The 24,677-nt window shown below is 41.7% G+C and overlaps 1 protein-coding gene across 7 annotated transcripts in view; it reads right to left on the bottom strand.

Moving 5' to 3' along the window:
* The window catches only part of MAP3K13 (mitogen-activated protein kinase kinase kinase 13), a 79,972-nt gene that overhangs the window by 54,957 nt on the left and 338 nt on the right, over window positions 1-24,677 (bottom strand). For 2 of the 7 annotated variants that reach the window (XM_037406496.1, XM_037406504.1), the window contains exon 2: window positions 16,182-16,298. The exons of 1 other annotated variant lie outside the window; for it this stretch is intronic. The gene's annotated coding sequence lies outside the window, so the exon portion shown is untranslated. Of the gene's footprint in view, window positions 1-1,114; window positions 1,313-16,181; window positions 16,299-21,996; window positions 22,110-22,150; window positions 22,172-23,359; window positions 23,570-24,677 lie in introns of those variants that run through there. 4 more of the 7 variants (XM_037406499.1, XM_037406500.1, XM_037406497.1 and 1 more) reach the window with 4 other exon arrangements.

Here is a 24,677-nt window from a genome sequence, read left to right on the forward strand (position 1 = left end):
TCAATGAAGAAAAGCCCTAAAAGCCAGTAATTACCATTTTTACCACTGGTTTAAGATAGGAGTGGTGCATGTAAACACACCAAGGTTTATTTTCTTGCTTTAAAAAACCCAAACATTGTAAGTAGATACTACAGATTAAACAGTAATACAGGCTTGAGAGAATCAAAAACACGCAAAAAAAGGAAAAACTGTATTTGATTACATTCTAGTTTTAAACACAATTCACATCTATAGAAAACAGCACATAAAATTGGAGAGATGTTAGTAAAAAACATGAGATACCAGATGCCCAAAGTTGGCAGAATGCCATTGGAATAAATTATTGAATTTCACATGAAAAAATACTGTCTTCTAAGGACAGATTTTAAAACATCATTTCATAATTGCTAGCAAAGGCAGGAATTGTCAGTACCCTAGCTGAGAAGGGACTTCTGGGGCCGAAGGATTTTTACCACCAGATGAGTTTAGCTCTTCCTCCACTTCTATTTACCACCACCTTTTATAGTATTCTTTGGCTTTTAACACTTTTGGCTTTCCAGATTCAGCCTCATAGCTTTTATGCATCTATAAGCCAATGGATAAGACAGCACGGTGTGCTGAAGATTGAAGCTCTTAAGAACGCACAAATTCACTTACCCACTTGGTAAAAACTGTTAATGTGACTAGAACAAATAAAAAACCCAAATATATGTAATAGAGAAATCGTACAAACTAGAAACAGGGTTACTAAACGTACCTGCTGATCAGATATTTTTTCCCCCTCTAACAATCATCACGAACCCAAGGAATTATTTTAATCTAGTATTTCTCATTCTAACAAAATACCAGCAGAATTCTGAGTATTTGGATTCAAACGCTAATGCCAGCAGATGGATTTTGTTTAAAGAACTGAACAAACAGAACATTATTTGCTTTGAAATTCTTCTACTTGTGGTGAAAGCTGAGCTGTACTGCAATCAATAGCCCTGTTAGCATTGTTTTCAACAGAGCTAGAATTGCATTTCCTGCGCCCAACTTCAGATCCGTTGAAGGGGCTGCCAACCACTCTGACACGGTTTTGCACTCTCACATCTATAGTTCAAAATCAAACGTTTTGTGCAAAATAAATACTTACAGGGAAGGCTGCATAAACAGCATGAAAGTAGCAGCTGCGGCTGATTTCTTCGGAGCATAAACTTTGTCCCCAGCACGGCCGCTGTGGCCAGATTGATGCTGTGCCTGCAGGATACCCAGGCCTCCAAGCCTTGGGAAGTTCCTACCCCATCAGTGAGGTGGGAGGGTTTGTTGGTTTAACTGTGGGCTGATAACAGCTTATCAGCAAGTTTTCAGAGGTTAAACTCACCACATTTGCACAGCAAAAACACAAAGAAAATGTTGAATTAGTGTTCCCTCTCCTGCTGGGGCGGTCTGTGCTCTCTCACACACCACCACCTGCAGTGCAGGCCAGCAAAGAAAGTTAAACCAAACCCCCTGTTCTGAGAAACCAGAATTGGAAATGTCTTTGGAAGCCAGTGAAAAAGCAACAAAAGTGCTTTCTTTCAAAGGAGCAGCTTGCTTTGCCTGCTCTGTTCCCACTGTCTGCCACACAGGATGGAAAAGCTAACCCAAAATCTTTAAGTTTTGTCCTTAAATACAAGGCAATTTTATTACTGTTGCCAAATTTATCACTGACACCACAGCTCCATGACAACTCACTGGAAAACAAAAACAAAATAAAATCCTCAATTTAGGGCCTGCTATGGTTTTTTTTTTTTTATTTCTATCCCAAGCATGCTACTGAACTGTAAAGGGCTGATGCAACTTTAAACCAGAAAAAAAACCCAGAGTTACAGACTCATTACTAATTCATCCTGGCTGAAGCTGCATACCAGCAGCTGCTGCCTCTCTCAATTAACAGCAAATATGGAACAGTATTGTCATTTAACGGTGTTTACTGCCTGCTGCCCTGTCCACTGTCACATTTTCAAAGCATTCTGGCACAATTTAAAGTATCAACATTAATAAACAGAGCTTAGTTTAACCCCTTATGTATCAACAGAGCTCACAGCACAAGTGCTTTACTCGCTTCATACGTTCATTAGGCGTCTGGCAATAGCTAAAGCCCAAAGATGCAAAGTGCCACCAAAATGGTACTTGCAATTCAGAGGCCCACACGGTGCTTGGCTTCCTCAGAAGTCTGTGCACAAGTGCAAAAAATTATGGGAGTACCTCCAGCAGAGCAGCTCTCTTTATAAATCAATGCCAAAAAGATGAAACAAATGAGGTGAAAAAGGAGACCGCAAGTTCAGCCTCTATTGCTGAATATTTTCTAAGAAAACAAAAAAACCCCAAAACAAATAATAAAAAAAATCAAGACACAGCCATTCTGCAGGGAGATGAGATCGATGCTGTGATTCCTGATGACCCCATCTATGCACAGGGAGGTCAGAAGAGCCCACATTTGCACCTTGTCTTCGTACTCTCTAGTGGGCCCACAGCTTTTTGCACAGGCTGGTTTTAAAGCAAATGATTATACAAACAATGCAATCAGAGCAAGCAGCTGGAAACGATGCACTTCTCCCACGATGCCTCCACAGGTACTTCAGTGGCCTACTTGCTCCATGGTGTCAAGTTTGCTGGAAGCCACTTACGTACAAACAACTGTACACATTTTATATTTCATTTACACAATGCGTTCCCAGCAAATCAGCAGGCAGTAGCACCTCAGAGGCTCTCCTGTGAGCTTACTGCCAGCTGGGCCACGGCCAACGCTTAAGATATCAGCGACCTGAAGAGAGGGGATGCTGAGCCAGCCAAATTAGACTGCAAGGTACACACTGGCAATTTAGATACTATGTGAAAAGATCAAGCAGATTCTGTACTGCATTTATTATTGTAAAAATTAGAATAATGCCATTCAAGCTGATACTAAAATTGGAGGAATTCAGTTATTTCTGAGGTATTGGACCTCTGAACTAGCCCTTCTGCAGAGGCAACTGCAGGATTTTATATATATACATATATATATATGAGTACGGGAGCTCCAAGGAGTAAAGCTCTGAGGGACTTGTCAAACATACAAGGGAATGGCTTTGCAAACTGGGCAGCTAAAAGCAGGCTCAGGATCTGGCCAGGACTTCCTGAGCCTCCGTGAGCACACCCTTCTTGGTTCAGCTCACTTGGCTGCAAGTCATTTTCTCAGGCCCCCTCTGTCTGTATCCTGTGCAACTGTAATATCCCGTCTGGTTTGTTAGGAGAACTCATTCCCTCTAGGTTCCTCCACCACCTTTGTGCAATAGCGTCTGAGGTCTTCAGATATATTAGGTGATATGACTAATACCTGCCATCTGTTCCTTGTTACCTTCTCTCTCCCCTCTCCCAAAGAGGAGTCATCAGCAAAGTGCTTGTTCTACTTGATCTATTTTAGGAGCGTGGGCTTTTAGCATCCATGCAGCACTGTTTTAAGCTAAAAAAAGTGAAATCAAAGTAGACCATGCTCTTTCAGGGAAGACTGAGCATTTGCAACATCTCTTAGGTCCTGTAAAAGTCTGACCAGAGAGAACCACCTCAGAAACAACCCTCTTTTCTGTAAAAGTTACCTTCACTCCCAGTGTGCCCAAGAAACAGAACTATTGTCCAGGTTCCACTCCAGGCTTCAGATCAGGGAGGACCCTGCAGATAAGATCCAGGCCTTCAAAAGCTTCTCACTATTCTCTGCAGAAACCAAATCAACCAACACAGCATACAGCATCAGGAGGTAACATACTGCAGCACTGTGTTACCTGGTTTGAGGAATAAAGAGCTCCTAGCCAATTACACCACCTCAGTATAGACCACTGAAAACAGAAAAAGATACCAATCACCAAGGCCAGCCCATCTTACTGGGGTGAAATCTTCCATCTCACAGGGAATATTAATTACTTATACTGACAGCTGCTCCCCATAAGATGCGGTTAAGGAAAAAAATCAAACTGGACACACAAAGGAAAGATGGGCTGGAAAGGAGAGAGGCCAATGGAGGATAATTTCACTGCATTTCCTGCAGGAGCTGTGTCAAAGCACAAAGAAAAAAAAAAAAACCATCACTTGGAGGCTGGAAGACTTGAGATGGAGCAGTGAGGAGTCTCTGGCCCCATAAATGTTTAATTTGAGCAAAGCAGCAGATTTGTAGTAAGCATAGATCTTCTGCTGAACTGCACACTCCTGCTTTGATTTCTAAATGACACCAAGTGAAAACATAAGTATAAAAATAAAAGAGGAGAAAAATAACAAGGAGATTTTTATACCTGGCGCTACAGATGCAGCACACACAACCCAGCAACCTACTTAGCTCTCTCCCTTCACTACTACACAATGCAGCAGCACAAGGGTTAGCAGCATATAGAGAGCTCTGAAGTAGGTACCTCGATGTCACAGCTGTGACAGTTCAGCGGAGTGCTGGGTACAACATCACCTGAGAACCACACCTTAGAAAACAGCTGTGCCCTATCTTATCAAATGCCGGCTGATGACCTTGCCCTTCATACAAAGGCTGCAGAAGGGAGAACGCTCCAAGGCAGCAGTTCATCTCCAGGAGACCCAGCCCTTTGTGACACTCAGCTACAGGGAAGATCCCTCCTTACTAGGATCGAGGTGACCATGGTTACTCCCCAGATCAGAAGATATGGGGATACTCTGTTTCAGAAGAGAGCACAGGTCCATTAAGGAGTTTGAGCCATAGCCATGCAAAACCTCCTGCAGTGTCCCATGGGCAACCAGTAAAGCTAACAGCCACCACCAGCGCTGTATTTTACATCTTTTTTCTCACAGAGGAACCAAAAGAAAGCCTCCCTACATCTCCAGCTGACAATAGCAGCAGTGACTCCATCCTTCCAGGATAGAACCAGCTGTAAATAATGGCTGGAAAAATTTATTCCCACTGGGGGCTGATAACTATCTTTTAATCGTTGGCAGCAGTTGGGGACAGGGGAGTCCCCTCTGGTGCCAAACAGCAGACAAAACAAACCAAACAAAAAATGACTGCACCTTGCGTATACTGCTACACTGGAACCTACGTAGCCTTGAAGGAACCACTGCATTTGTGCTTCAGCTGAAGAGAACAGGCTGAAAGAAAAAGTATTTTAGAACAGCTATACTCAACTACTAAGGCTACTTAAAAGCAAAATGACTGAAAAGGTGCTCTGTCCTTTATGTCACAGATTCAAGGGTGAGGAGATACCACATAAGGGTATGTGACCACAGCAAGAGAGGTGAATTGCAGGCCCACAGACCTGCATATGGACAGTGATCCTATCAAGAATTTTTTTTCTGTTTTACAACACTGATAAAGTTCTCTCCCTAAATAAAATCCCAGCTTGCTAGAAGTGTATTTCTGGCTGAGCACAGTTAATAAAATACACAGTATGAACAGAAAATACAGGTTAAACAATGCTCTGTTTGTGTGAAGTTCAGCCACGTCAATACAGACTGTCAGACATTTTCCCCCATCATCTTCAATCAGAAATTGTTCAGGAGTTAAGTTTTTTTATAAGAAATTTTCCACAGAAACTGATTGTTATAAACCAGTTTTTGGAAAAAATACTATTAAAGTTTCTATTGTGGGACTTTTTTTTCTACTCCTACCAGGTATTGATATAAGCTGGATTGTAAACTGAAGGTCAAAGGTACAGGCTGACATGGATTTGTTGACTGTGCCCAGGAAAACCAAGAAAATAGTAAAGTAAGCACCCAGAAAGAAGGCTGAAAGACAATTCTGTATGCTTTTGTGAAGACTACACTGAGGTTTCTGCAGATGGAGATTTCCAGCTGGGATATAAATATGAAATAATCCTTGAGAAACTGTCCTGTTTGTCTGCTAAAGAACTGCTAGCCATTATACAGGAAGATGACAAGCTGAATTTATAACCTGGTAAACTTTAAGGCTGAAGGGATGGAGACCAATACCAGGTGGCCTTTCATATCAAGGTCTTTGCTATTGCAGCTTCAGTACATATGCTCTTGCTCCAGGCAATCACTTGATCTCACATGATTCCCAGAAAGGCCAAACTCTACTTTAGAGGTTGAACAAAGCTCAGGAAAGAGTTTCTCTGAAAAAACATCTTAGAAACATGAAGCAATCAGGATGATGCAGCTTTTTTTTCCTGCCAAGTGCCCAAGGTAACAGGGGTAATCAAGATAAAGGAACAAAATAAGATTTTGACTATAGATGGTTAGTGCCTAATAAAGGTACAATTTTTCTAGGTTGGATTTTGTGAATATAATAATGTCAAATTACATGAAGGACAATTTTCTTTAGCACATCAGAAGAGCTTGCTGAAAAGAGAAGAACACTTTGTGCTCACTTCTGCCTCCCCTTTGGGTTTGCCTTGTATCTTCCTCTGTGGAAGAAACAGGTTGATCAAACTTCTTCCTCCTCACATGCTTCATTAGGAGGCATTACAGATATCGCCTCATTGCTCTGAGTAGTTCAAAAGCAAATATGTTGTACAGATAACAAATCTCAGCCACACAGGAACATACATATTTTAATCTGAGAACCGCAGAAACTAACCCTGATGTTGAAAAATGCAGACCAGGGAGAGTGAGAGAGGGGACTGTATCTTCACCCAAGTGTGAGAACAGTTTCCTGTACTTCAGACAGATCATCAGTTCAGAATGAGGAAAGACAGGCAGTGGAAGTCTGGTCCCTCGGCCTTGTAATACCTCCAGCAAGACTAACACACTGGTGCATCTTCTTGTTCTGCTAAGAGCATGACAGATAATCCCAGAGATGGGCTCAGGGTAGGACAGCACAAGCAAACGAGATGCTCAGAACTATGACACTCAAAACGCACTTATCAAAGGGACTCATCAAACAATGGAATGAGGTATGGTGGTTTCTGAAGACGGCACCCAGGTTCCTTGACCCTTTTTGTGTGGGTCCTGCACTGATAAAAGACAAGAGTTAGCCATGAAGGTATGGCTACTGATCACCCATAATAATCCATATTTTCAAATTCATAGCTTCACATATCAGCCAGACTGCTGATAGGAGAATAAAGATACAGTACTATCAGAAATTATTGCTGAAAATCAATCCTCAAGCACAATGCCAAATTCCTTGCAAAGAAGAGTAGAGCAGAATATCTTTCGCTTTAGCGAAGAGCCCCATTTCTTCTAACAGGTAGTTTATGGGTTGTCAGCTTGGACTAGAAGGCTAACAGCCAAGAAACATACTGGTTTCTGGTTGTGGCTACTGAGCAAAGAGCCTACACATACGCATACGGGAATGCTGTCTAACACCTGGCCTTCTACACTGCACCCTTTCATTCCTTCCAGTTGCCTTGTTACGCTCGCACTTCAAAAAGAGATTAGAAATCCTCCTTACTGAGCAATTCCCAGTAAATCACCACAGGTTGGTGCAATGAGAAGGTTAAAAATGCTCTCACACAAGCCCACCTTTCAAGCTTCTGGTCCTTGAATATGCTGCCCAGAAATGTTACTTCTACTGTAGTATCACAATCAAATATCTCAAGATATGACAGGAGTATAATACAATACCTTAGGAAAAGGAGAAAGGTACATTAAAATAAGTACTTGATGTCACTCCTCCAAAGACTTAAAGTATCAGCTAGACAGTGAAAAGGGTTTACTGAAGAGTTTCTTAGCTGCTGTGCCTTCCCTGCTCCCAGCATCAGGGGAAGCAAAGCCATCGGATAATAGTAGGCCTCCTGTGTAGCCAGTGTGGCACAATTCTGTGGTACTGGATTGGAGAGAAATGACTTGAAATGGCTCGAGCATCAGGCTTCATAACAGAGGAGCGGCCTTCCTGAAAAACACGCAGGTCAAAGAAAATCACATACTCTTTTGACCTGCATGTCCTACTGCAAACACTCATAGTTTGCAGGGGCAGGGGAGGGTTTGGTTTTTTTGGGGGTTTTTTAGTTGTGGGTTTCGTTTTGGGGGTTTGGGGGGGGGGGGGGGTGTTTTGTTTTTGTTTTTTTTTTTAAGCACCAGGAAGAGTGAAAATCATTCCTAACCTGTTTACATGCTGTGGCAACATTAGCCTATTTTCACCAGCAACAGATACTCACTCTTCTTCCATTCTAACTTCCAGTAAATTTGTGTACTCTCCCCTCTCACTAGCAAGAGTGAGAGCTGACACTTCCCTCACCCTTTTTCCTTCTCTTGTTGAAACCTTATTTCCACTGCTCTAATCGATCTTGACTTAACTGGGACAAGGAAAATTATTCTGGGCTTCTCTGTCCTAGCAGTTAGTCTATTCTGTATTAACCATCCAGAGCACTGAAAAATCATACTGAAGCCCCAGGCAACTATTCTAACACTCTCTTAAATTCATGGTTTAATAAAATTGCCCATTTTCACTGGACATGTCTATAGCCATATATACATATACACATATACATGTACTTTTTGCATAGAAATCCTTCAGTGTTAATAAAACTCAGAAAATTCTCTTAACTGCTACAAATAGCAAAGTCAGCATTCATTCCAAGAGGTCCCAATAAGTTAAATTTCCATCCAACCCTAAAGCATAGTTATTTCTTAGGCAAGATGGTTTTTCCCCATCCTTTTAAGCAATATACAGAAGCATTTATAATACGAACAGAAGTCTTAGTAAATAATACACACTAATAAAATGTAGAATTGTATCCACTAGTTTAGGCAAAAGCAGCTGAAAGGCCTGACTTTCAGAGGCTGGCTGCACTGCCACTCCCTCGGCCTGTTTTAATCTAGGCTAGCACATCCAGCCACCTAAAAACAAAGCAGAGAAATTTCTAAGCAGGCAGGGTATATTCTCTAACTCCAACCTTAACTTTTTATTATCCAATGTCCAGTATCAATACCATTGCACCAACATTAATTTTTTAAGGGATGCAAAGTGTTTCTGTACAACCCCATTTTTCAGAGCAAGGTAATTAAAAATTGGGGGTTTCCATCCATTTTGTCCAGAGCAGTAGTTTTCAAACTACAGCATGTGTACCTCTGAAGATATGAGCTCTTTCTGGGGTAAACCAAAATGAAAACCTGCAGTAGCATACCTCCAAGCTCCATTACAGAGCCTTGCCATTTCTGGTGCAGAAACAACAAAGCTTTTTTTTATGTACTGTGAGAAAGCTAATCCCTTGCATTTTTCAGATGGCATTTCCTATAAACTGCCAATCATTTTAACTGCAAGAGATGGCATGCTAGATAAATGTACGATTAATTTCTAGAAGAAAAGTGCATCCAGAAAAGCCTGTCCTTTAAGTCACATTACCTAAGTTTTGAAACTCGTCCATCAGGCAAAATCAGGGCTGGTTTCAATTTCCCGGAACCTACGTGTAAACAGCCCACCACAATCCACCACGAAGTTATGCCGTTGAGGTTGTCAGTGTACAATACTCCCACATCCATAGGCAAGGAATTAAGCACCAGCTCATTTTGCTGTCTCCACTTTGCCCATCCTGACACTGGAAACTGAGCGCGTGGGCTGAAGGCTGATATCAGTACAGGGCAGAGCAAATAGAGATACCAGTATAATCACTTCTTAGATAAGTCAGCTAGTGCAAGCACAGCTGCCTAGAAAATATACAGCGGAGAAGCAGGAACGTACCAAAGTGTAAGCAGGAGTTCTGTTAGACCTGAAATTACACAGACTGAGAATACAACATCCTCTGCTACTGCTGCAACATTCTGTCAAGCAAACATGAAGCTTTCCCCTTAATAACTGCCAACTCAAGAGAAAACACAACCAATTTAAAAGCACACAGCTCAGTTCTTCAAATACAACAGAAAAATACGAAGCAGCAGCACGCAGAGTGTGTGGTGGTTTTGGGTGGTAAACTATGCACACTCAGTTTTTACTTCCCAAGTTACAGCTACGTTGGACAATGCAAATGCACAATCCATTTGATGCCGTCCGTGTGTCTCCGGACTCCCCCACCATCAGCACAGGACCAGAACACTTTTAGCTATCTGCCAGCAGCTGGCTTCAGTTTGCATGCAGACCCGTGTCATGAACTAAGTAAACAGTGCCCAGCACTGTGAGTTGTCTTACTCACCATCTCCTCTACAAGACCCCTTTGGGAGAATGAACTCGCAGCCCTTACTGCAGTACAGACCAGGTCAGCACAACTCCAACGCAGAGAAAGACTGGCAACTGAACCTCTCCTCAGCCTCCCTGGCCATTAGCAAAACACACTGGTGCACTTGCCGCAGTAAAATACACTGGTACAGCCACTGGATCAGCAAGTGGGTTTAGGTTTTGGGTGGGGTTTTTTGGCTTTATTTTATTTGGTTGGGTTGGTTTTTTTTTTAATCTCAGCAGTACTGTGCCTAGTAGTGTTTACAGGAAACATCACTTCTCTCCACTTTCACAAAGAATTATGATCCTCTTACAAAAAGGGACATAACATATACACAGTTTTAAAGTTGGAAACCCTCCAGTTCATTGCAAGCCTTTTTTTGATCCATGTATGTATATCGCTGGCAGAGGTATGCCCAAGCCCCCGGTGCTCCTGATTCCAGCCAGCCCTGTTCAGACTCAGCAGAGCTGCCCTTCTGGCAGTGCAAGCACGTTTTAGGTGAAGGGCAGTACAGAGCTCACCATAAGGTGTCCAGCACCTGCTCAGAGCCACCACCTCCAAAACTCTGTGGCAGAGCGCTTCAAAGATCAGAACACAGACCTGAAACCATGTAACGTGTTCGCAGATGAAATAGCAGCGGAGATTGCCTGCACTTGCCTTCACAGGCCGTGACTTTAATTGGCACATACTGGAGTGCATTAATAACAATTTTAAAAAGACCAATATCGACTTCATTTACTTTTACAAAGCCTTTCTCTGCCCTCATCTTCACTGACTACACATGTCAGAGAAAGGTCAAAATAGCTTAATTTTCTTCTGCACTGGACAAAAAGGCATGAAGAACAGCCAGTAAATTTAGCTTATTTCATTTTCACTTGGCTTAAGGAAGAACAGAAGGAATTTATTATCATCAAATTGACTCCAGCATAACCTGGCTGGTTTTATCAAGGTTGTGTAAACAGAAAAGATAAAACTAGAGCTCCACTTTGCTTGAGATTAAAAAGATGCATCGACTCAAAGACAGCGTTTAGATTTCAAGGAAAAATAAATTGTGGTAACAGATAACAGAACACAAGAGTTGAGCACCTTTCCAAAGACAGCTATTTCAAAATATCAGATAATGCAATACTCATGCATCAGAGAATGAAGAGCAAGTCCAAGTGGTAAATGAACGAAGCAAAAGTTTACTGTGCACCTCACCGGTAACACTAAACTTCTCCTTTACTTGGAGCACTGAGCAAATGTTACTGTAATAGAAATGTAATTGAGTTTCTTTCAAGATAGCAGGTGCAACGTGCTTGAGAAACAGTATCTGATTTGATAAGGCAACATACAGACAAGTGATGCTACCAGGCAAATTTACAATTAATTCAATGCTGCACCTCTTTCATACTAATCAGTATCTAATCATTATCTAATCGTTACACATGATCATAATTTAATTAAAAAAAATTTAAAAATACATTACACAATATTTAAATGTAGGAAAAATATACTATAAAAATAGAACTGTTTTGCTCAAAAAGTTGGAAAAAACACCACAGGAATCTGAAGTGTTACCTCCTTTTCCCCTCCAATGTGATTGAAGGTTTTTACAGTTTATTCCCTTAACTAAATGACAGCTTAACATGCTGTGCTTTGCAAAAATGATGGTCTTAGTAACAGGTCTTAATAAAAGAGAAGTGCGCAGTGGCTTTCAGCCTGGACACTTATTCTCTAACTCATCTGGGCTGCAGACTCCTCCTGGCACAGTAAGGTCCCAGATCAGAAACTCCTGAAGTTTTGTTCATGGAAAGTTAGTTCCAGTGCAGTGGCTGCGTAAAACAACTCTAAGACCAGCAAGCCTCAGGCTGATACTGACTGTACAGCCTGCTTTGCCTTTAAGTGAATCCCATCAGTCCACAGTGGTAATATTTCACATCCAGTTGAAGCAAAACAAATGGTTCCCAACACAGCAAATGAAACATCTAAAAAAGCCTACATGTATCTGGCAACCAAGCTGCCAAACCCATCGCTGTAACATTGACAACAGCTATAAATTCAATGGGGGGATGAATCTGATGGATCTTCCTCTAGGAAACCTGGAGCATCTCAGGCTGATTACACTAGTTGTACCACAACTGAGTTGCATCTATTGTGCTTTCAGTTTACAACATGAAACCCTCAAGATCTCCAGAAAAAAAAAAAGAAAAAAAAAAAAAAAGATAGAACCCCATGATTATCTGGACTTCTGTAAGCACCTCTAGAGATGGCTGGAAGAGCTTCCCTTGGCAGATGGATATAAGCAATGCCCTGAAGACAGTAACAGCAAAGGAGTACGTAGAAGTTTACCCAGTTCTCTTCCACAGCTCTAGTCTCTAATGGTCTGGACAACTCCCCCAAAGTGGTCTCAGCCATCCAGCACCAGAAACATTCCCTCTCCCAAAGAAAGTAAGGATGGCAACTGATTCTGGCTGGGTGGCATCATCCAGTTTGTGAGTCTTTGCCCAAGGTTCAAACTGTCCATATTTAGTAAAAATTCGGGGTAAATTGGTAGCAAATTTTTCTCCCAATGAGACAAAAATTTAACCCAGAAACACAGAGGCACTTTCAAATCCCCTAAGGCCCCAAGTGATGACATAGCAGGGGCAGACAGGCAAGAGAGAGAAGCTAACAGGGGCCCCTATTCAAGGTTTTACACTTTGGATAGAAGTCTGCTACAGTCTAATCCACATGAAAAATGGACACAAATCCACAGCCTTGGCAAAACCCAGCAGTTGTCCAGTATCTGAATGTGTGCACACTGGAAGCCAGTGTTGTGGTACCTGCGTGTGCCAGTGGATAAACATGCCCTATTCTCTTCCTAGCAGGGCTTCCCAATGAGCACAAACACTTGCAGTGCCCTGCTGCCCCACGTAAGCTGCAAATCTCCTCTTCAAGGAGAAGAACATATATCATCGTTACTCAGCCACCCTTTGGCTGCAGCAGGTGCCGGAGAAGCTGCTCACAGACCTCCAGTCCCAAAGCCTATCTGCAGCCGCCAGCTGTCCCTAAAGGCAGTCAAGCACGAATGAACTGCTGAAACCTCCTGCTCTAGTAACAGCTCTGAACACAGCGTGCTCTGGTGCTCCCATGGGAGGCCAGAGATGCACTTCCCCCGGTGCCCTGGCCTGCAGGAGGGATGCAGTCAGAGCAGGCACCAGATCCAGCTTGCAGGCCATCTGGCAAACCACGATGCTGCCTCTGATCAAGAGGAGGCTTTGAGCCAGGAATCAGTACCAACTGTTTTACTGGAAACATCTCCAAATATTTTCCCGCTACCGTTGAAAATACATCCTCTAACTAGGCTGGAACAGCTACTAGGTCCAATGGAGGTGTCTCTCTACGACTGCACACTGTGAGAAGACCCTGTGCTGACAAAATCTGCTAGGGTTGTGATAGCAGCTGAGAAATTAGCAAGTCAACAATAAGCAAGAAACTGGAGCAAGTACTCAGAGCAGCCAGTATCAGGAATACCAGCACTGCCTGATATTTACTTTATGACTCATACAGAGGAGGATCCACCCATTTATGCTTACTGACCAGTATGTGAGCAGGTAACAGAAAAGCTTATGAAACTACGGGGCGCTCAGCTCTTCCTGACCTCAGAGAACAAAGGAGCTTTATAGCAGCAAAATACCCTCTTTTCACTCTCCCTCTTCCTTTACCCTGCTGCACAACCTTTCTCCACAGATTGCAGTTGTACTTTTCACAAAGTGTGAAAGCAAAAGAAAAAGGTCGGCGCAAGAGCAAGACGAGGTATTTCTGTTCATCCACATGAACAGAAAAACACAGACTACACCAGAATAAATATTTTGAAGTAAGATTCCCTAGTTTCCCAGATTTTTTTGGCAAAAGGGTTCACAGATAACATCTTTACCTTCAAAACAACATTCTTCATCCACACATGAACAGCACGTGGTTTAACTACGGACTTATACGATCACTCAAACATCACAAGAACTTTTTAATATTGGAGATTAATATACAGATAGTTAATTGTGCAGAATGCATAGACTGCACTTAAAATATCCTTCCCCGAAAGAACAACTGAAGATCATTATACAAATACATAACCATTCACAGCCTCTTCATGTACAAGGAAAGCATGATGTAGAAGAAACTATGGCACTCCAAGATCTAAGAGCATGTTTTGAACGTTTAGGCTACAAACACAGTGTCGAAAAAAAATGCTGATTTTTCCATATACATGGAAAACACTCGACTTATGTGTCTTGGAACACATCCTACTTTTCTGTAGTATTATATTAGCTTCCACATTATTAGGTAGAAAGTGTGAAACATCAGTAGCAACTTCCTATTTAAAGTCTTCCAGGATTTCTCCTGGAAGTTATGTAGTGTCTAACTACATAAAGCAACAGAAACTCAAAATCCAGTTGTCAGAGCTCACCAAAAAAAAAATATTCGGCTGACCTCAGTTTGTACTTCTGAGCACTTCAGTATTACTCTTCCCCACACATAGGTATAAGGAACATCCAGGGTAACAGTTACAATTAATGAAAAACAAATCAGAAACAAAGCTGTGATTCCCGAATATGGAGCCAGTATTGCAAATCACTTTCTTCCAGGGCTAATTTCCATACAAAGTCCCATGGCTCTAATGTATAGAAATGAAGTTGCTCATGCATGTTTGCAAAACATTCCACAGCTCTTATTGAGCCTGAGGAGGACGCTTGCAAACAAGGAAACCTTTCAGAACTTGGTAACACATTTTAGTTTGGGGGTTTCAGGTTTCCATCCTTTTATGCAGAATTGTGCAGATTATATCAGAAACCAAATAGCACAAAGGAATGTGAACAGTATTCTCTCTCTAGCTAAAAGTCTTTTTCTCCTGAAGTAGTAAGGTTCCCTGACACTGCAGCCTCTTGTGCCTGTGTCAAGTAATACACTCCTGGGAGGCTCATCAGCACTACCACATATACAAGTATTTAAGAAACGCACATGGATAATGAGACACAGTTTCCAGTTTGCAAAAACAAAGGAAAACCAAGCTCAGCACAGGCTGAATTTCTACCAGGCCTTTCTCCTCACACCAAAAAGCATTTACACACAAGGGGCCTGTGACTCCAATGCTGAACATTTTAGAGCAATTTCTGTGCAGACAAAATGACAGTTAACAACCACCTAGCCCTATTTTTCACCACGTACACTCCACTATTAACTTCGAGTTTGTAGATGCTAGGTTGCTCATACCAAAAAAAAAAAAAAAAATTAATTATCCATAAAGTAACCAACAGAAAAGCAAATTTATTAGCCTAATTAAAAATCAGAATTAATGTTGCTGAGCAGGCAAACTTTGGCTTACATAGGCTCGTGGCTTTCTTTCACATGTTATTTATTAAAGTGACAGTAAAGTCTAAACCAAGATATTTTAAACCTTAACTGTTGGTCTCAGAAATCCTGGTTTTATTTCAATGTTGAGTCCAGAACTTACATGACATTTCCCATTTTGATTTCTGTTATTAAAGGATTTAAAAGCAATACTGTACAGTCACTGCCTACAGCCCTAAGGGGCTTGAGTACAAAAATAACATAAAAGATAACACAAACTCTACAAAATATAATTTTGATTTAATTTTATTCAAGCATTATGTTCTTTACTTTGGGGAAATTAATTTACCATCTTCGACAGCAAGCACTCTTCTTCTCAGCTACTCTGAACACTGGTGATACCATCTGAGGTATGACTGGAACAGAACTTGAAAATGCCCTAATTTAATACGTTCACAAACTAAACACAAGTTTGTCTTACAAACTTAACTCTCATCCTCAAAATAAAACACCTTCATTTCTTCCACTCACCAAAAAATATCCATGTTCCCAATGGCTCACCTCTTTCCCCAAGCACTCTTTCTTTTTCAAGAGCTTCCAAATTAATGATAATTAATTGATATGGTGGAAAATACCACTTAATTCCTACATATTTCTCCCAATTATAAAATACACATTTTCACAAGCATGCTTCTATGGGCTGTGCCAGCCCAGAAAAGCAGTTGCACATTAAGCTGAAATGAGGACAGATCTATCTTTGGGAAGACTGATGGTCAAGGCCCAGGACATGGGGCAGCTCATCTGTCACATACAAAACCTACTCACCTTCAAGACATGCTAGTTTCCAGTGGAAAAGTGTGAAGAGGCTCATTTTGGAAGATGTAGTGGTCCATCAGTTTTTGTCGTTTACTCTCTTTGCTCTTCCCCTCAGAAACTGGTATTCTGGAGATACGAAAAGAACTTCAATTTAAAATACAGCGTTCTCAGATAAAGACAGTATGTTACATAAACATTTTTCCGACTTTTAACCAGGCACACTGAAAGGTCACCTGAAACCTATCTGATGGGTCCAGTCACTGTTCCTATGTCTTATCTCAAAGGCAGCAGTAAGGGCTCCACTCTTTACCCCTGCAACCCTCACAGCTTATACATCGAGCATCTATATTACAGTAGCATACTGAGACTTTATCCTAAAGATTGGGAGTGGGGAAGTGAATTATTTAGTCATACTGGTGCCAGAAGTGAGAATTACACCGTGTTATCAAAAGTCCCTTTTCACCTTGCATGCTACATTTTACATACCAACAGATATTCACTCACTTAGGTTTATCTCAAGAGCACGAATACTGAACTTTTCTGCTGAATTTTAGTAAGGTTACCCTCGATAATAGATTAGCTTCCTTAACTTCATTAGAGACACTGGGTTCCAACTGTGCAGCACAACCAGGGCACTTCTTAGCCTGCTTGGGATTGTGAGAAATTTGATATATGTTTGGAAACTAAGGCTGAAAAGGGAAAGCAAAAGCACTGGGATTGTAAATGAGCAAATGCCACATTAGAAATAAATTCCCTAGGAGGCCCATTTTGCAGCCAAAATAATTAGATCAGTAGCAAGAATCATCCCAAGTAGATAAATAGTGTTTTATGAGATTAACCAAGGTCGTGTCCTCTTATATCCAGCTTTTTAAAGATTTCTCCCCTGAAAAACTTAACCCTAGGGCTCCATCCAAATTAACAGTTCATTATTGATGTACATCAGTACAAACTGAATCAAAGCATGCTACAGCCTGGCAAATGCTGACTGCCCAAGGAAAGGCCACATGCCTCCTAAGTGAGAGAAATCTGCATTTGAGAGCCACCTACACTCTGTGACTGCTGCTGCTGGATGTTCAGAGATAACTGCCAACTCATTAAAATCCAGCATTAAAAGTTTATTAAATATGCAAACATTAATGGAATTGGACTAGCAGCTACTTAGGCAGATAAAATTTCAACACAGCATATCCCGCAGTTCTGTTATCAATATTCTGTCCTTTTGGGTGTCCGTGAAAAAGTCACAACGCTACTCAAGGCAGTGAAACCCTCCATCTCTTTCAGACTACTCAGGTCACACTCTCAAGGTTCCCACTAGCCAGGAAGTCTAGGAAAAGACACCTACATCCCAATAACTACAGCTCAGTACGTACTACCTATTTTCACTTTCACACTTTATTGCTCCAGATGAATAGTCTCCCCAAGATTTTTTTTCCCATTTGGCCATATCTGCAGGGCAAGTCCTACACCTCTCCACAGGCTCACAGGTATAGAGGTTTTGGATGTATCCCAAACTCACAGTTCTTCTCAACTTCCTGCTGGAGTTTGGAAGAACTACAAAGAGAGGAGGAGGAGTGTCATACAAACAATACAGATTAAAGAAAACCAGCCACTTAAAAGCAGCTCTCCTGTAACTTCAGGCAACTTCGCACATGTACAACGTGTTTGCAGAGCTCTGCTTGGAGCTATTCTTTCACAGCTATCTAAAAACAAGTGTCGGAGTCCTCCATGCAAATGGCAATCTCAGTACATTTTGCTCCACAAAATGCAGTTTCATTCCTGGATGACTCTGCAAAGTCCCAGTGCTTGGTGTGTATCTCAACAAACCTCCAGGTTTTTGCTGTAGAGTGACATCAGACTTGGAAGTGTTCTTCACTAAATACTACCAGCATAATCTGAGCCAGCCCAGGGGGAAAGGAGGACAAGGAATATGTCTCATCACACAAAGCATAAACAAGCTCCTAAGAGTCTAATGCACCTTCAAGCGACTCTGGCAATAGCCTTTGCTCTCTCAGTAGTAGCTTCAAAAGACACCTGGAAGATTTAATAACTTTAACTTTTGCATAATTCTAATTATTAAATAAAAGTCTTCTCTCAACACACAAGTGTGGTATAGCACCTCTGCCTCGGAGATGCATGGTTTCAGAAAAAAGATTGAAATCAAATCTTAGGGAGCGACCTGGAAAAAGCATGACCTACCAGAAAATAAGAGAAATTAATTAGTACGAAGTACTGCAACCTCCAAAAAAACCACTGAACTCACTGAGCACAAAAAGGGGAAACTGGCCATTTTGCTGAGCAGGTTCTTTACTATCATCTTTCCTGGTACTGATGACAGCCGTGTACTGGAGAAGAGTGGGCTGTTTTAAGTGTCAAGAACTACCCAGTACCCAGCCCATGCAATGCGACACAAATCTGAACTCAGGGTTTTCTTTGGGCCCTGCAACCATATGAGTGACCCACAAAATAGGCAGAAAGTTCAAGTTGGCCAGGAGGGAATCAACAAACCACCCATCCATCATCCGATGCCACACCAGGCATCACATGCTGCAGAACCCTGAGCAGCAGCCAGTTTGGGGTTAGACATACAATAACCTCCCACTTCATGAATCAGGAAACCTAGGCTTAGATTTAGGATTTTTTGGAAGAGAACTGACAGTTCCGCTTGGAAATTAAGTCAAAGAGATTGACTTCAAGGTAATCCGGTTTCTGACGAGGACACTGACCAAATATCACACTCAGAGTCTAGGGAATGATCTTTGCTGCTTCAGCATGTTCAGAACCATAGGAAAGCAGCCAGCTCACCAGCAGTCTCAAGGCACTGGTCCCAAGGTCAACTGTTCCCTGACAAAGGAAAACCCAACAAATCCTTTCATCTCTTAGGGACATCACGATGACTCTTTCTGTTGCAACTTGTACATTCTAGCCCTAGACACTGGGGAAAAAATGATTCTGCAAACACTCTCCATGACTCCAAGTGCTAGGAGGCTTCAATACAGATACCTCCACAGCTGACTGCCTACCTAGTCAGGTTACGTTGCTCCTGAACTTGACTGCACTAAACAGCACACATCAACAGTTCAGATTATCTCTCCTCAGAGAGCTCTTGTCCCCAGAAACAGGCAATGGATGACTGAACACAAAAATACTACTTGTAGCTTACAGCCAGCACCTTTGCACAATCTTCTGCCCACCAGACTGCAGGGAGAGTCTCCAATCACAGGAGCACATCAGATCAGTGAACCAGCACCAGTATTTCTTCCCCTTACAGACAGGCATGTACATCGAAACTACAGGACACTGCACCTTGAGGAATGTAAACAACCCATTAAAAGAGTGCTCTATTTGTATCTAAAACAGGAAGGTCCAAGTACTCTGTCACCTATATGATATACTAACCTTCACTGAGGGAGGTACGAAGAGAGGGAAGTCCTCTCAGCAACCCTGCGACTAAAGCAACTTTTAAACATTCCCAAAGGGGTGTCCTAATGCCACCGAGCAACACCGCAAACTGTAGCATTCAGGTTGCTATCAGGAAAACAGGTAGAAAACAAATGATATTAAGGAAAACTCAGAAATCTATCTGCTGCCTGCTGAGGTCCATGGCACAACCAGCATGAGACCCCAGTACTATGTTTTCTCCACCTCCAGCAACATTCAGGTGCTTGGCTGCTCTGAAGCCAGCAGAAGCACTGGACACACACCACCAGTGGGAAACTGCTCTTCAAGGGATACACAAATAGTCCAGAAACAGGGAGGGACGTAACTGAGAGGAAACTTCATCCCCTTTAGCACTAAGCTGTCCTGCCACAGAGCAAAGGCCAAAACTGTAGCGGCCACAGCACCAGACACTAAATAAGACAGTGACAATGCAACCTGACAAGACAGGCTGGCACAGTGATCTGGAGCTGCGGGTGTCAGGGGCATTGACCTTTATCCACGAGTCAAGAGGGCAAATCTGTTAGGCTAAGACAGGAGCAGTCATAACTCAGGAGTCTCTGAAATGCAGCAAGGTGTTTCCTGGCAATAACAAACCAACAGAGTAAAATGAATGTTTTCTCACCAACTTGCTGCTGGATGACACTGCTAACACCCCTTTGCAGAAGACAGGATCCTCTCTGACAGAAGCACCACCGACAGCTGACGGAGCACAGTGACACTAAAGCTGGCATTGCTACACTCCCCTCTGCTCGGCTTCGAGGTTAGAAAGGCTGACCACCCTCTCCCCCAGGGAACTCCAAAAATAGTATTCACTAATTCAACGGAGTCTACGCCTGGATAAACCACAGGCAGCGGTCTTTGTTTGCAGCTCGTACCATAGCAGTACACTCACTCAGTAGATGGATGCAAGGAGAAATGTAGGCCACACATGCAGAGAGAATAAGATATCCGGACTTGAAAGATATCATAGATCTCATTTTCAGAGTCAGCAAACTAACATCCATTAAAACAGCCTGCAAGTGCTGGGGTACAGTTCAATACGAGCCAGGTGGGCTAGGGGAAAAAAACACGCTTCATCAGGAAGTTAAAAATTTGGGTGTTTTTTCCCCACTAAATTGCCCAATGAATCATTAAAGAAACATTTTTGTCATGTAACTATTCAGACTTATACAAAGAACACTCATAATTAGCTCTCAAAGTAATCCTCTGACCACCATCTGGAGTTCAGCCTGAATCTTGACCTGTCACACCAAACATTCATGCATCTTTGAAATACACCTGAAAAGGAATCATATCAGAACATTAAATTCACAAAGTGGAAAAAATTGATGGGAATGGTAAAAGCCTGAATCCCCTTTTACTCCATGGGCTCTTCACAGACACTCTATAAACACATGTTCCAGAATATCCAGAGAGTGAACAAGGAGCAATTCATGCCCATCACATTTAGGGAAGAGGTTTAAAGTAAGTAAAAGGGCAGGATCTATCAACCCAATCCTACATCGAAAACAAAATGTTTCTTCCATTAAAGCCTCAGTTTATAGCAAACAATGCTGACACATGACATAACCCAACTTTCTTCCAGTAATACAGGAGAAAAATCTTCCCAGAACTAGATTCTGACAGGAAACCAGGCTTACCAAGGATCCAAAATAACTTATTCCTCCACTCACATATAAACAGCTCAAAATGCCTTATTATTATAAGATGCAGAAATTCCTTCACCTAAAGCATCATAGATGACTGGCTCTTTTTGTTGCTCACAACCTCCTCGTTACTTTGAAACTCCTATTCCCCACTGGCAAATAAAAAAACCTAAGATGCCTCCCTCCTACAAAGCCTCTTAGGTAGAGAAAAATTAGTTTTCTTTCATGTACGGCTGTGTTGCATGCTGAGCTCCCCACAGCAAAGCATTCGAGAACGATACATGCTACATCACTGAGGGACAAAATTTATCTTGTCAGTTCCAGAGGAATTCTATTTTTTATAAAGTTTGGCAATCAGACTTTAGCCCTTTATAAGAAAGCCCGCAACAGCAAGGAAAAAGGCACAGAGCAGGCTGAAAATACTGAACCAGTTACACTTAGTTCATATCTGAAAGCAACCCTTTGCAAGAATAAGAAATGTTTATTTTTTCAAGGGAATCTGTATGTAAAACACAAAGAGCCTTCTATACTGGGAGGCAGCATCACAGAAAGGAGACGGCCTGACACACAAAATTTCTTCCAGCTAAAGGTATGTTTAAGCATAAATAAAAGCAAGATTAGAAAGGACCACCAGACTTGGCATCAATGATGAGACCTCAAATTCTCATCACTTCATTATCTAGTGAGAGACAGAAAAGTACTGTCACCTCCCCCAGGTACAAGTTTAATTACCTACTCACATCATACAGCAGAGACTACCAACACTGAGCATGAGTATACAACAGGAAGGTTGCTGAGCCTCCTCTGCCACCAGTAGCTGCTTCTGTGCACAGCTAGACTGGCTTGAGTTTGGCAGGGGGAAATTTTAAGTTGTTATTATCTCAGCAATAATACCTTTCTCCTGGCTGCAGCTTCAGCAAGGGTTACACAAGACCAAAGTCCTATACAGCAAGTCAATATTTAACTTAAGCACTGTACTGTTGAGACACACCTAGAGTATTTGATATAGTAACTTATTAAATCTTACGCTATCTTTCCGAACAAAGAAGAATAAAGGGCAATTTATCTTCTTTATGAGAAGTTGTAAAGATAAATTCTACAAGGACAGCAGTTAGATTCAGCTTTAATAATTTTAATAAGGGACTTAAAGCATTTCTGTGAAAGGAAATCTAAACAGTATGATATGTATGTGACAGAACAGGTTCAAGGCAGGGGCAGGAGCCACAGTGCAAAAATAATGTAAAACTGAACCACAACAAGTTCTGGAAATTCAGCACTTTTTCAAGAAGCAGTATTTTAACATTACAATGAAGACATTAAATTATGTCACAAAGGCTTATATAAAACTCTTGGACATTACAAGAAGTATTTATTCTCCACTAAATATCTTAATAAAATCTATGAGCTGCTGTACTAACGTAGCCTTTAAAATAGTACAATAAACAAAAGACACCTTTTTTTTTCAGGTCAATTGGTCTTAGCCTTAGTGAAGCTAACCAGACTGTTTACATCCCCAGAAAATTATTTGGATTCCACTGATGAAAAATTTTGCTAATAGTCTCATCTTTTATCATCTTTTTGGACAGAGATCTTTCTGATGTCAAAAACAGATGTTAAAATACAGTTCAGACCAAAACTCAGCAACTGAGAGAAATTTCTTGTTTCATCTGTTTCAATTCTTTATCCACCTGTTCTCTGTGTTTAAATATGATTTCTTCATGTATTGTTAGCACTCCCATCTTTACATTTAGCAGAAACTGCTTTTGTTCTCTAAAATTGAACATGTTTCAGCAACGATTCCAGTGGAGATATTGGTGATAATCACCACAGGTAAATTTCTAAAAATTCTCCATTTCTACATTTCTAACTCTTCACATGTACCAGACTGGTCATCACCCAACAGTGAACTTTTTTTAGGAAACAAAATAAAAATATTTCTACTCAGAAAAGGGAAAGGGGGAGCGAGGGGCAGGGCTGACAGTATTAGTCACATCATGAAATAAGGAGACAGACAGTATTGCACAGCTTTCATCTTAAAAAAAAAACACCAAACCAACAAAAAACACACCAAAAAACCAAACCTCAAACACTAGGGCAGCTCACCTGTCCAGGGAAGCACAGCCTCGGGGAATTCACAAGCAGCTAAACTGAATGTGATCCATAATACTGCCTAATGGGCAGACCTGCCTCTCCCTCTTACATACATATCATTAGCACAGACACACAGTCAGGTCCATAAGTTCACTTTCTATATGGTGCTAACTGCTGGTCGGTTTGGCAGATGAATCCAGCCGACCACACAACCGCTTATACCTGCACGAGAGGCAATGAAAACAGACAATCAGAGGGCTGGAAAAGAACCCACAGGGCCACCCTTTTCAGCAGTAACATAATCTCAAACCTGCTCTCTTGAAATTCCATGCTTACTGATAGATACAGTTTCTACAAAAATGTACACTTTCACATCTCAAATGCCTCCTTGGAGCAATCAGATCAGGACTCAAATTCATCTCAGCATGGATGCATAAAGTATTTATGCTTATTTTTTCACTCTGCTTTGAGAATGAGATCAGCACGTCAAGACCAGTCTCTCTCTGAACTAGTAAAACTACAGGATCAAAGAAGAACAACTACAAATTAAGCCACAACAAGGTCTTAGTAGTTTCTAGCAACAAAACTGCCACAAAGGTCCAATGAGAAAGGAAGCCGACAAGTTCCTATCCGTTTTCTCTAAAGGTTTTATTTTCATTGTATTATGTTTGCAAGCATTACTTATACCTATCTCACCCATTCAGCACAAATTACCGAGCAGTACTAGATTCTGCCCTGGGAGCTGCCTATCCCTACAAGAAAGTAAGATGCTGTCTTCCCTCAGTTTTAAGTGCTTCACTTCTGACCAGTTATCATCTTCTTTCACTCTGTTGGGCTAAACCAGATATAGTGCAAGCAAAGTCCCCACTAAAGCCATCCCCTTCAGTCTTCCAAACTTCTGCCAGATGAAAGCAGCATTGGAATTACCACACCACCTTTTCCTTTTTTTTTTTTTTTAAACGGAACAGAGCACAAAACCATAAAGCTTGCGCAGTTTTTTTTCTTTTTTTATTAACAGCCTCTGGGACGTTTTGCACGGCCAGGATTACGACAGACGCCAGAGCCTTAACCCAGTAACGATCTGCTTCGGATTCCGGCTGGAGATTTACTTAAACGCGTCCTCCCTCCCGGGAAGAGGAGGAGATAATACCCTGAGATTGTTCATCTGCCTCAAAATAGGCATTACCAAGACCTCGCTTCTTCAGAGGGCTCAGTGCGGCGGCTGCAATTCTAACTTTTTTTTTTTTAATAGGAAAACCTCCTTTTTGTTGTTTTAAACACGCGAGCGCGGAAGGGACGCGCTCCGAACAGGGGGGACAACCCCCGACTC

Source organism: Falco rusticolus, chromosome 13 (assembly GCF_015220075.1).
Source record: "Falco rusticolus isolate bFalRus1 chromosome 13, bFalRus1.pri, whole genome shotgun sequence".
Classification (NCBI taxonomy): domain Eukaryota; kingdom Metazoa; phylum Chordata; class Aves; order Falconiformes; family Falconidae; genus Falco; species Falco rusticolus.